Source organism: Pinus tabuliformis, chromosome Q (assembly GCF_031772625.1).
Source record: "Pinus tabuliformis cultivar Carrire ecotype Pingquan chromosome Q, CPIR1, whole genome shotgun sequence".
Classification (NCBI taxonomy): Eukaryota; Viridiplantae; Streptophyta; class Pinopsida; order Pinales; family Pinaceae; genus Pinus; species Pinus tabuliformis.
In genome coordinates, this window is record NC_142296.1 from 882501188 (window position 1) to 882516149 (window position 14962).

Sequence of the window (14962 nt, forward strand, 5' to 3'; positions counted from 1 at the left end):
GAAGTTTCTAGAAGATTCCATGAGCATCCACTTAGCAAACTATCTTGGACATTTTTCCATCCTCGCTTATTGCACCCTATAGAAGGCCTCATTAGTATGCATCACACTTGGCTAGTGTAGAAGTCAGTATGCATCACACCCTAACAGTGGAGTAGTCAGTATGGTCCAGTTTAGGCCAATTCTGGATGGTTTTTCAGGTGGAACTTTTGGGGAATGATGTAATCAATTGACCATGATATTTTTGGGTATGAAACAACACTTTTAAGGGTTAAAGAGCCCTAGTTTATCGACATATAAGATTGGGGTTGAAGTGCCAAAATATGTCTATAACAACAGGCATCTAGTGGCCTATCATAGTGAGACACTCACTGATACAATTCGGAAGTACCACACCTATAATAAAGAGATATATTCTATCGTGCAAGCTTACCAGCAATGGAAACATTACATTCTAGGGAAGGAGACAATCATCCACACTAATCACCAACCTGTTCAGTTTATAGAGACACAGGGGAAGTTGCAAAAATATTGCCATCAGAAGTGGTCCACATATTTGCAACAATTCCACTTGTAAAATAAGGGTAGAACCAATCGTGTTGAATATTGCCTCAACCAGTCCCCAGTTGCAACAATGACTACTATTCTCAATTCTTGTGGCCTTGAGACCTTGGATGGCCGCATTTGTACAAAAATAATCTATAGTTGACCACCACATAGCATATGTTAGTGGATGGAAAGAAAGTTCATAATTTCCACCTCCAAGATGCATTATTATGCTACCTAGGCCACCTTTTTGTTCCTTCAAGCAAGTGTGCCAATCTAATTTGAGAGGTGCACTACAGTTAGGTCACAGGACACTTTGGTGTAGAGAAAATTGTGGTCATACTATAGAAGTACTTCTATTGGCCAAAAATCTAAGAGGATGTCAGAAAATATATCAGATCCTACACTGCATGTGTCATCGCCATGCCAACTGTTGTCCTCCAATGTTTCCTGTAGAACAAATTATATTCAAACGAATGCAGACTTGTGTGACAATTAATTGATACAGGGGATTTTATAATAACAAATAGTTTTATAAGCTAGTCCTTAGTTATTGCTAATAACTTAATAAGGGATTTAAGACTGACTGATACTATAGTAGCAAATTCAGAATCCTTTCATTAGCTTTCCAAATCTCCGGGTTCAATTAAAATTTTGTTCTCAATTATCATACAAGGGTTCAACCCTTAATAAATTGAAGGAGGAGTTATTTATACAAAAATTTCTACTAGATATTTTCAAAATGAAATTACAAAAATAGTACAAAATTGTAGGAATTAGAAAACTGCTTAAGTGCTGGAACTATCCTTTAGGAATCTATTTATGATATGGTCCCCAAAATGTGCTGCCCAACTGTCCTTCAATTTTTTATGAAAGTTACTCAATAACTTCACACAAGTGATCCCATTGGTCTTCACTTGGTATGGCAAGATTTACCCATTTTTGTAAACTTCATCAACCTCGGTGTATTTCTCAAAAGTGGGCTTATTTACAAAAAGATGTTTGATTTCATGCTTAATAGTCAAATCAAAATTTAAAGCTTCTAATGCTTGTTGCCCTGTAATATGCCCCTTTATACCTACAAATTTTAATTTATCAATGGCTACTGTATAAAGCTTCTGGCAATATTCTTCTAGATTGATCATCCTGTCATTTGGGGCCACTAATCCTGGCAGTCCTCTCTGATTCAGTAAATGAAATTTAAAATCAAACCTATGGACTGAAGTCTTCAAGGTTTGATACATGGTCTCTAACTGAGTTATCAAATTCTTCTTCTGCAACATCTTCTTAATTTCCAAGATGTTTTATGTTATGTCCTGAATTTGAATCTGCTCCAATTCGGCCCGAGTTTTTGAGTTAAGAACTTTGATCATATCTACAGCCTCACTTGGTTTATCTCTGAGTAGCCGCTTCACTACATCAATGGCTACCTGACATCTATTTATGAGTTCCTCCTGCTAAAAAATGATCTGAATGGAAGGCCATACTTTAGTTATGGCCTGACTGATATCTGCCCATATGCTTTCCTTAGCATGGGACAAGGTCTGAGCCATCCATGAATGACTCTAAAACTCTTCAATTATTCTATTTAACCTATGTGTTTTCTACATTTCCTCAACATACAAACTATCATTATTTATTTTCTGAGCTTCCAAATTCTGAAATTTCTTATGAAGCCTTTCATTCTCTAATTTCTGGTGAGTCAGATCCTATGAGAGTTTGTTCAAATCCTATGTTGTCGATGAACATTCCCCTATGGCTGATGTAGACTCCCTGACTGTTCTGGACACTGTAATATGAATAGCAGTGATGGGAGCTATAACTAACTAAGTAAATTTCTCTTTTTCCTTGAGCAATTTCTCAATCTACTCCTCCATGGTTTTAATCTGTACATTTTGCTCAAATATCAGTTTGAGCATTTATTCCTTATGTTGTTCATTCTCTACTATCTCCTTGGTCTGGGGGTTCTCTGTAGAAGGCAATTTCAACTAATTTCTCAATAATGAAATGTCTATGTTCTTCTTCCTTATAATATCTTCAGCATGTTTGACATCAGTAGGGTCATATCGAATTTTAATTACTAAGTCCTCCAATGCCTTAAACATGTTGTCTATAGCTAAAGATGATATTTTCTCAATCTTCAACTGTGACTGCACATTTGACAGAGCAGTTTTAAGCTTTGATAATGCCATAATAGTGTTGGTCATGGTTGAGAATAACATCTCACTAGACTGCCTATGCATGTCCATTTGATCAATTGGATGTATCTGATTTGCATCAAATGTAAATACAATTTTCTTATAATCAGAAGAACCTTTAGGAAAAGGGACTTGAGCCCACAGAAAGACCATTTGCATTCTTCCCTTCTCGCTATTAAATGTTGTCAACAACATGTGCTGTGATGTGGAAGTCTGCTTCCAAAAATGTCCATAAACATTAAATTTCAAAGCTTCATTCTTCTGCTTGATTTCAAGGAAGTTAGTGAAAACATTTGATTCCTCTGTTTCACCTGATCCTACTGATTGAGTAATTTCTAGCAAATTCTGTGAGGTAAAAGAATAAGAAGGAGTAGTAATTACAGGTTCTTGTATCCCTATAGAAACCTGTGAATCATCCAAATTGATGATGATAGGCTGCTTCTGACCATGATTCGTAGTAGTAGTTGTAGTGCACTTTGATTCAATCCTTGATTTCTTCTGGTAATGGATGAATTCCTTATCTCCAATTGCTGATGATGATGATCCTTCCCAAGGCCTCTTGTCATGTTTAGTTTGAGAAGTAGGAGTATGAAGAGTAGAAGGAGGTAAAACTTGTTCTTCTGCTTCTTGAAGAGTATTCTCTTCCCATTTTTCTTGATTTCTAAGCTTCTCAATCTCTGGCCTAGGTGTATGATTATAAGGAGTGGTTTTGAGTTCCACCCTTTAGTCTGAAATAATGCTGAATGGATCATAGAACTAGGTAAAGATGGGTTGGAAACCCATCTGTTTCAAAATAGCATCTGCCTCTAAACTAGCTGATCTGGTATTACAAATGAATGATCCAACCTGTGCCTTTATCTTAAATTGTGATCTCCTCTTCCCTGAAATGAAATGGAGCTCATCCATGTTCATCATCTGCCTAATATATTCCAGGGAAAAGATTCTCATTGGAACATATTTTGTTAATTTATATGGATACAACTCACAACCATATACTCGGATCTCTATGTAGTTCTGGTAAAGATACCAATCTCTTGTTCTAACTTGATCACTGAGGTGTAGGATCCTTTTAATTTCTTAGTTGATCCTAGGTTCACTCTGACTGCTGAGGAGTTATACAACTGGGTGAATGAAATAGTCTATGAAATCTGAAAATATGAGCTCAGTTGAATTATTCCTAATCAATGAAGTCCAATGAATAACTACTTGATTCTCTTGCTGATCATCCTGCTTGTGCAAAACAATAGGCAACTTGTCTCCCTGCTGAAAAATAAACATATGAAATAGAATAGAGGAATATTTAAACACTCCTTCAGTAGTGAGGTTCATCAATTGCTCATGCATAGCTTTATCCAAAAAATTACTCTAGTTATACATGAAGGAAGACTTATTTTCTTTGGAAAAGATAGACAAATAGCCTAGGATAGCTTCATCTACCCATTGGTCTGATTGATAGCCTAACAAGAAAGAAATGAGGGAAATTATATGTTTGGCTCTTTCAGGGAACATAGATGTTGGGTAAGGAGGATTCTTCTTAGGGAGCTCAACATCTTCAGGGAGAAAGATCTCAAAGATTTGAGCTCTCTGAGGGAAATTCAGCTTGTGATATAGGTCAATTAGGGCTGCAGTGGAGAAAAAACTAAGGGAGTCACTGTCAGGTATCAGAAGCATTTTGTTTATGGTTTTTGCAGAAATAGTTATCAGAATGTCTCCATTCTGAGCTACAATTGTTCTCTGTAAGGGATTATATTTGGATTGGCACCAGATAACTAGGTCAGGAAAGGAATAAGTTTGGGGAAACATGTACAAGGGTAAATTGGATTCCCAAAGGTTTATTTCATCCTCAGAATCAAAGTAAGTCTGCTTCAGCTAGTTGTGTAATTCGAACATGTCGAATTCACTTTCGGTGTCTGCAAATTTGAAGTATTGATATGGTCTAGGTCCAAGGCATCAAAAGCCTTTGGTGTTTCCAGAGTTGCAAAGGACCTGGAAGAGGGTTTATCCTTTTTCTTGGGAGCCATGATATAACAGAGTTGTAATGGTGTAGGGCAGAAAAATGTTGAGGTAGCTAAGAGGATACTTCTAGTTACAGGGTCGGCTAAACAGAAAATTTGCAGACAAGAACAATGAATAGAAATAGTGAAAGAACTATAGAAGAAGGAAGATGTAACGGGGGAGATGAATATTTATAAGGAATCTAGGACGAATGTTATATTAGAGGCCATTGTTGATCAACTAATAAGAAAATTAATGGATTAACGGGAAGGAAGGGTAGCAAGGAGAAGGAATTAATAGCGTCAACTTATACGCGAGAACAGTTAGGAGATATCGGGAAAGGGCACATGGCATGGAGTGACTGGAGGAGGATGGTGTGGGAGGAGTGATCAATAGCAAGGTATCAGGAAGTGCGAGAGTTGGATGTTGATTTCAGAAGGGGGGTAGTGGTAAGTGGTTTGGAGAGAGGGGGGTGTGAAGTATTGAGGTAGCGAAATGTAGGTGAGGGACCCACATGGGCAAAACTATTTTTCGCACCTACCACTCATTGTTATCTCATTTCATGGTGAGCGGGTGCGAAGAGGCTTCCTGCCCTTGATCTGGGCAGGAAGGTCGATGATCATCGATATTTGCATGAGATTTATCATTTTCTGACAAAAGAATTTTGTCATTTATGACTTTGGCTAAAGGCAGTATAACATGTTTATTTACAAATATTAATCACCCCTTTTTAACAAGGTAATTAAACAATAATGAAAATTAATATAACTAAGGGCGCGTTTAGACTAGCTGCCCTTTTAAACTATTTAACTAATCTAAACCTAAGCTATATGACTTTAGGCCAATTTTTAAGCATATTGGGCTTTTTATTTGTCCTAATCTAACCTAATTTCTAATTTTCAACCAACATTAAACTGTTTTGTTGAATTTATTCTCTATTCTAGAACAAAAATTTAAATGCTCTGATCAAGATTAAACAGTCTGATTCAGATAAGAAGAAAAGGTTGTGGCATAAAAAAAATCCAAAAACCTTTATTATTAAAAATGGAATTTATTAATGAAGTGGCATTTAAACAAGCACACTTATACAAATCTTTTGATGGGGTTCTATTTCATCTCTTTTTTATTTTTCTATTTTTTCATATTTTCATTTTTCTTTATTTTTTCATACCCTCTTTTATAAAATAACAACTAACTTATCAAAAATAAAGCATCTTACAACACCAACCATCACAAAGCAAGGCCTGCACACTCCTCTGTCTACTCCCATCTAGCTATGGGAATCCATCTCCATGGACTATCTATCTGGCCTCCCTTCTACCAAACATGGTGATGACTTTGTATTTGTGGTCGTGGATAGATTTTATAATATGGCTATATTGGTAGCCTGCAAGAAGAGTATCACAACATATGACACTACCAAACTCTTCTTTGAATGAGTGTGGGTACATTTTTTCATCCCACAGACCATTATATCAAATCGAGATAGTAGGTTCCTAAGCACATTTCGGTTGAGCCTCGGACACCAAGCTCACTAAGTTGACCGCATTCCATCCCCAAATTGATGGTCAGATAGAGGTCGTCAACAAGATGATAATGCACATACTATGCATGTACAACTCCAAGAATCCACGAATCTAGGATAAGATCCTTCCTTATGTGCAGCAAAACTATAACAAATCTCTCCATAACTCAAGTGGTCGCAGTCCCTTTCAAGTGGGTATGGGATTTCAACCATTGTGTCTGAATGATGTCGTCATGCCTCATGCGACTAAACAGACAAAATCCACACATGTACATTCTAAGGATGATAAGAAACAAGTTTTATTGAATGTATCCAACACATCCACCAGCAGGTTCACGACATCTTTGAGAAGTCCAATGACAAGTACAAGCAACAACATGATCAACATTGGGTGCCACACAAGTTTCATGTGGGCGAAAAAGTTTGGTTGAATTTGCATAAAGAACACCTTACCGGAGTTGATCAAAAGCTCATACCACTATGATATGGGCCTTATACCATCACCAAGTCTTGAGGAGATAATTATTTTGAGCTTATCATTCCCCCATTCCTTGGCCTTCACCCAATATTCAATGTGGATAGTCTTTAGCCATAATTTCCATCATTACTGGACATAGTAGACATTGCAAAAAAACTCACACCAATAGAGATAAACCTAGAATATATGGAATAGGCCACAACTAATCAGATCATGAACATGTAAATCAAGAACACTCGCCAATAGAAGATCCAACTGTATCGAGTTGTCAAAGCTGGCCAACTCATGCACCAAGGTATGTGGCTCACTAGGGACCAAGTTCAACAGAAGTTTCCCCATCTCATGGAGGCACTTAACACAATGAGGGCCATTACTTCCTAAATGGGTAGGACTTATCTATATAGATATTGGTGTCCACCCACCTATTTCATTTAGACGCCCACCATTTTTTCTTTCATTTTCCTTAACTGTAGCACAATTTATTATTTTTGGTAGTTTTTGGGGTCCTGAACATTTGGAGTCGTTTTGAATCCCTAAATGATGTTTTTTTTGGAAATAGGGTAAAATTGTGACACCCGTTAATAGTACAATGTTGAAGTCCTCTGATATATATTTTTAATGAGGTATCGTATGCATCAAATGAATGTTGTATGCCCAAGTTACGACCTCGGAAAGTTGATGTACCAATTGACCCCAATAGGGCCCACAAACTTTTGGTCCTTCATCTCCTATGGTTAGGTTTTTGGATGTTTAGTGTTTTCCATTATTTCTCAATACTAAATAGGCCTTCAAGCCTCATTATAACACAGTTTAGAAGGCATGTATCCACCACATCTCTTCTCAGAGATAAGATACATCACCTGAGCTAGTTTATTTGCATTTTGCATGTAAACAATTTTCAGTACTTTGTTATTAATGAATTGAAGTTTTGTTTTCACTGTATCTTTGCCTTTTTGTTCATATATGTATTTCATTTCATTCCTTCATAAATTTGGATCAACTTGATGTGTCATGCAAGGAATAGGTGACCAAAAGTGATTGTAGTGATTCAATATAAACAAGACGAATCAAGTGACTGCCCTTGGGAGGATCATAATGTGGAGTAGTTTGAAGGTTATCTTAAGGAATACTTAGTGCAACATTCTTTGTGAGTAGGATTGCATCATTGAGTATCATGAATAGGTTAATCTCCTCTCTTGGCAAGAGGATTAATGCCTTCACAACTTGCATTGGGCTAAAGGACTAAGAAGGGCTCAAAAATGACTAAGTGTGAGACCGATAGAGTAAAAGAGATAAATTCATCCGAACACAACTAAAAAATGGATCAGACGCATAAAACAATCAATACAAGCCAGGATGATACACGAGACTCATGGATAACAATCACACCTTGAAGCAACACTTAGAACACAAGTTACGCCAATTGTGACGACTGTGACCAAAAGGTGCACTAAGCTATAGGAATGTGTTTGACACATATTTTAATGATACATAAGACCACCTAATTTAGAAGAGTGTGCTAGAACTAACTTTGGTGATGTGAAAATTTTTTACACACACAGGAGTAAAGATCAACAAAAATGACACTTGTGACAAGAGGAAAATATGAAGACGACACTTGAAAAATGTGAATGACCTTGAAAGTGACACATATCAAAGAAAAGATAACATGAAAATGACACTTATTAAATTGAAAACAAACAAAAGTGATAGCCATGAATGTGAAAGAAACACTTGTGAAAGAGAAAGTGTGAAAAAGATGACAGTTGAGAAAACTCACCGAAATGGAAGTAAAAACACAACAAAAGTGAAGGAGACTATCAATAAAAGTGTGCATTGACTGTCAACATGAGTTGAACATTGCACAAGAATTGTCTTAATGGACGGTGTTATTCATGTTCAAATTTTCCTAAAGGAAGTGTTTTCATGAGGTCTTAAAAGACTGAGCATGTGTGTGTAAGTGACTTAACAATTTAAAACTAGGAAGAAGACTTAAACGCTTTACAAAACATCAAATGACCATGGAGTGACCATATGATGACAAAATGTAAGATTCTCAGTAGGCTCCAAAATTCGAGTGTGAGCAAAATTTTGGAGGGTGTTGATCACAACGTCAACAGATGGAAATACTATGGAATAAATGTGTCAATGATTGTGTTTTAGATAAGATGGAAAAATATAAATTTGTACTTCCATGCATTTTACAAAATGTATGAGTTGGAAATGAGAACGACAAAAACTATGATTTAGTTAATGTGGATCCATTTTTGTAATTTCACATTCCATTTGATAAAGATCTTACACTTTTCTACCTTTTATTTTTTATTTTATGCATATTCATAAATTCCCATTCCTTTTGCATTGTTATATGGAGTTTTATCCTTAAACTATTTTCATAAGGTGTGACCTACAATATGAAAGAGAAATTGAATTAATTGGTTATGGGTAACAGAGGTTAATTTCCCTTATTTTTACTAATATTTGAAATGGAAAGAGTATCTTTTCCCTTGAGTATATGTACATCTAGATTGATAACTACAAAGTCTATTTGTTCATATTGGGAGTGACATTATTGAAAGCCTTTATATTTTCCCATGGATTTATTGAGCTTGTATTTATATATGTTAATGACATGATCAACCACTACCAACACCACTAAATTTATTTTCCACACTTCAAGTTCACCTACTTCCTTTAGATTCAATTAATGAAATTAAGTCTAGAGTTTAGACTACAAACCAACTAACAAGAACCCAATGAACCTATTTTGTAGCTCAAGGCTACCATCATTATTTAGATACTATGCTAGATGCATTATAGTATGGACAATTGCCACACTATTTACTCCACTTATGAAAATTTATGATGGGTTACCTAAATTGTTGAATGTTAGATCAATAGTTCAATCATTTTTATCCTTATCACATTTGATGCGCCAAATTTGTAACTACTTGTGAAATACATCTTCAAAGAAAAAGAAATTTCTACAAAATGTCAAATTACAAGCATATGTGGAGCTATATGGATCATATAAAGGGATATTGTAATGTTTAAGCCACAAATTTGTTGATTTCTTGAGATATATTAACCCACAAATTTGACTAAGTTTTGTTCTAATGCCATATTAAATAAGAAAACATGTTTACTGCTAATTGAAACATGCATTACTATAATTGTATAAGATATTGAGTAATAACTTATTAGATAATGAATTGATAATTTAACAATGAGCCTCTTAACCATATAGTTATATGTATTTGTTGGACATGGTATAGGGGTGTGTCACCTTTGAACTTTTAATAATTGAAAGATATTATTATTATATTATTGTGATGTTTCTAAAACACTCCCATGTTTTCCTAACACTATCTTAAGCTTATGTTCAGTCATTTTATATTAATTTTCATTGGCCATTGTTGAAATAAATTCCATTGTCTATTTTTGAAGAAGCTATGTTAGAACACATATTTCAACAAGGGAGCCACTGTCATAGCGGTAGTCCCTGCCGAGGTTGAGAAACTCCAATTCTTTGAGTTGAATTTCAAGGTTGAATTGGAAGTTGCCTTCAGAATATTCAAGTTGAGCAAGTATGGCAAACATGCTGGCCAATTTTCTTTCCTGATCCAGGTGTAGTACTGGGCTTCTGTGACTGCATAAAATGTTGATCCATAAATATCATCCTGGAGGCAATCTAATAATTGTATAGCTGTTAATTATTCCAAGGGGAAAGCCGCAGAAATACCTATTTGATAGCTACTGCTCCTTTAGAATATAAACACAGATGAATTCTGTAAACAATGTCTGCCGGTATATCAAACAGTTGATTTCACAGAAAATGTCTGACATCTGGGTAACATAGAAAAAACAAAAGCCACACTTCTACAGAAATGCCATAAATCCAGAAAATCTTTGAAACGTATTTTTGCTATAAATTGATAGACTATCTTAAGGGCTACCCATTGCATATTTGCTTTCAATATAAAAAATCAAGAGGCATAACAAAACTTAATAGCACAATAGAAGCAGAGGGTGTCCCCTGCAGAACTGTCGTGAGAATGGCGTAAACCACATATAGGTCAATAATTTGCAGTACCCGTTTCAATGTCATATCAATAATAGTGCACAAGATTATACTTTCATCTGTCAAACGACAAGAGATATTGTTAACACACACAGCCCTCCACCCTGTTTTTCTTAGAATTCACAAAGGATACCGCAAAAAACCTAAATAAAACAATTTGGTATTGCCTTAAGTTTGGTGGGAGCTGCAGAATATGTGCATCCTTGGCTGTTGAACTTCCCATCCTTGCTTGGATATTTCTCTCTGGCCTAGTAATAAAAAAGAAAGTTGTAACACATGCAAAAAAAATGTATAATACAAAAATATATTTCAAACACGTAAAATCCCGTGGGCCCACAATTTTACCACCTGCCTACCTCTCGTCCTTCTTGCATACCCAACGTCTTTACCTCTATCTCTATTGCATTTCCAACGTGTCTACCTCCTAGCTAACCAACCTTTCAGCAAGCAGGAAGATCAGCGAGAGCCACCTATGAAGGAAAATACCAGCCAAAGAGTGGAGTCACCCTTGAGCCGAACTGTAGTAAGCTGTCATCAGATGGAGGGGCAAGGGTTTTCTTACTGTCAAGGGCAGACCTAGGGAATTTCAGGGTTTTCAAGAAAAGCCTATCCCGGAATGCTGGAGCTCCTCCGAGGAGCGGAAGCGTACCCTCAAGGGGGTGAAAACTTGGGCCCTCAAGGTTCAGGTTCCGCAGCAAAAAAATACCGTTTCTTTATAGAAATTGGAAATCAAATGAAATCCAAGAAATTATATGAGATCCACTTGTACCCTCGCATCTAGTCCCTACTTCTATTTCTCAATTCATCGTTACCAATGTCCTCGTTCCTCAAGTACTTGTTCGAAGGTATCCCCCTACCGGGCGAGACTAAGAAGCGTTCTGAGCGATACTCAGTGATTCTTCTGTGTCTGGTTTTTGCCCGGCAGCTGTGAAAGAGGGAAGAGGGCATGGTTCTCTAAACCCACCGTTACATAGATTGTTTCAGTCGACTAAAGACCGATAGGGAATTATTAGTATTCTAAAAGTCTTGCATTTGTCTGTAAATCAAATCATGAAACTACTTAGTTCACATGCAGATGGAAGACATACAGAGTAAACAGCAGTTAGAAGGTTCATGTCCCATCCTATAACCCATACAACAGGCTTGTGTTCAATAACAAGAGTCAATGCAGCAGACTGCAAGGTTCCCAGAAAGTAGATTAAGGTGGTAAGTAAAAGTTGAGCTAGATATTTCTTTGCGACAAAAGCCTGCAAGTTTGCAACTAAGACGAGTTAGAGCACTCAACCAAGAGGTAAGTACAGAACTTCCAACCCTGCTCTACTAATCTATTTGGAAGACAATAATAATCTATTGGTAGAAAATAATAATCTATTTAGGTTGCTCACGCTTAGACCTGGCAGGCTGCTTGCACATCCTCACAATATCGATGTGCTTCCCTAAGGCACCATGAGTTACCAGAAGAATATGGGTGAACCCAAGGCGTTGTAAGCGAGCATTTTAGCTACTTCAATGGACTATCAGGTAACTAAGCTACCAACTACCCTTTCTTTTTGTAATCGAACCCTTTTGTAATCTATGGAGTTTTAACTACTTCAATGGATTACCAGGTAACCAAGCTACCAACTACCATTTCTTTTTCTAATCTGACCAACAACACAACAGAGAATTATAGTCAAAATAATGGTGGAAATGTAGTCCAAATAACGGTGGCAATGTACATGCACTACAGGTGGCGGCAATGTGCATGCACTGCAAGTGGCGGGCTTCAGGCTTCTTGGTTGACAACCATGGCAATCTACATGCATAGTTGTTGTAGGTGGAAAAAAACTTCGGATAAAATCATTTGTCCCAATATTTGGTCACAGAAAACAAACTTTGGATAAAAGCAGTGTCCCAACATTTCTGCAACCGGACTTTGGATAAAATAGCCATGTCCATCGTAATGTGCCTCGAAACAAGTGAGGTTTCCAATAAGAGGTGCAAGTGAAAAGTTTGGTTAAAATTTCATTGCGTGAAATTGAAATGCCCAAACCTTAGCTTAAATTTTGCTGAACAACGTGGTCAACGGCAACTAATACCTGGTCAACGCTCAATCGAACGCTATAGTCCCTGCTATGCCGGAGGCAGGGACTAATAACACGAGGACTTCATAAACATTGAGTTTTGCTAAATTCTTAATATATTCCATCAAGGAAGTTGGTCCATTGAGGTGCCGAGTGTGGACTAAAGTAAGTGGATGGCCTCAAAGAACACCAAAATGATGAACAAGTAGTGGAAGCAAAGGTCTCTAAAGAGTAGAATGCATGGAAAGGATATCAATATCTCCCTATTTTTTATTTTACAAAACCACTCATTTTATGTAATAGAGCCAACCAACCATTAAAAAAACCAACCATGGTTGAGAATTACTTCACCAAAAGCAAGAGAATATGATAATAATTTTGATGCAGGAGAAATAAATGTTGGAACACATATTTCAAGGAATTTAGTTTAACTGTGTATATGTCCCCCATTTTCTTTCAATATTAATGGTTATTGTTTATAGTAACTATAAATAAATCATCAAAATTAAGATATTAATTTTCAAGGTTAACCAGGTATTTAATGTCATTCTTTTATGAGCCATATCTGATGAGTTTGACAACCCACTTATGGCTCATTATTAATTATTTGTTTTTTAAATATATTATTATTTACGTGTATTTTTATTTGAAAATTACATATATCACATTTACACATTTGTATTAATTCACATTAACTAAAATAAAAATCAATAAATAATTCCATGTCTGGTTGGCTTATATGAGATGATTTCCGTTACAAATATCTAATTTAATAATATGAATTTAAAAACTGTTATGGATGGGAAAACCAAATGCGGTACAAAATTTAAAAATCATGCATTTATGACTCATTTTCAATGAGAATCAATAGCCCACTTAATACTTATTATCAATGTAGTTTTAAGAAAAGCATTTTTATTTAAATTGAGTTTTTTTTCAAAAATTCTATCATAGTTATACATTTAGATAAATACATAATAATATAGACAAATAAAATTTAATAAATGACTTCATGCTTTTAAATTGGCTTATATGAGATGATTGCAATTACAAATAATTGATTTGAAAATAGATACTTGGGAAATCAAATGCCTTATAATTTAAAACATTCAAAGTCATTCATTTATGACCTATGTCCAATAGTTTGAATAGTCCAATTAGCATTCATTATCATAAATTTTACTTCTTTTTTTGAAAGAAATGATTTCAAAAATTATATATCACATTTATGCACTCATATTAATACACATAAGTAAGTAGAATTCAATAAATAATTGTGTGCCTTGTTGGATTATATATGTTATAAATAAAGTGCCTTGAAAATGATAAAAAGTAAATGAATATAATCCATTTCGAGGGGGGAGCCGCATTTTATAATGAGTACAATGTATACGGCACAATTAGATGATCCTAAGGTTAGGCCTCCTTGGTAAATATATAAAAGACAAAGAGTACAATTATAATGAAAAGGTATAATGAAAGGTTGTTACCTACCTACTAATATAACTACAGAAAAGTAATAACTAAATATCTAGGGCTTAATAAGGGGTTTTAGTGTTGACATGGAGCTTTGTCTAATATTTAACATTCCCCTTCCCTTCAAACAAGTGTTTTCCTTAAAACTTGACTAACTGTAGGTGTTTTTGCATGAATAACTCATCTTCCCATGGTGACTCTTCCATTGGTAGGTTCTTCCATTTGACAACATACGTAGTAGTTGCTTACTAATCTTTTTTTTAAGGATTATTTCTTATTCTAGTATGATTCTCCCTTCTTCTATGATAAAATAATTTGTATTGAGATGTTCTTAATGTTTACCTTCTTTAGGTAAGAAAAATGGAAGACTAGATGCATGCATGAAGATGTGGGTAACTCCAATTCGTAAGCCATACTTCCAATCCTTTGCGACATCATTTGAGGGCCATAATACTTACATCCTAATTTATTGTCCTTCTTTTGTTTCTTGAGGAACATTTTTTTATATGGTTGTAGTCACAAAAATAGCCATCCCCTCACTTCAATTTCCCTTTCATTGCAATGTTAATTTGCTTGTTGTTTCATCCTAGTTTTGTTATAACT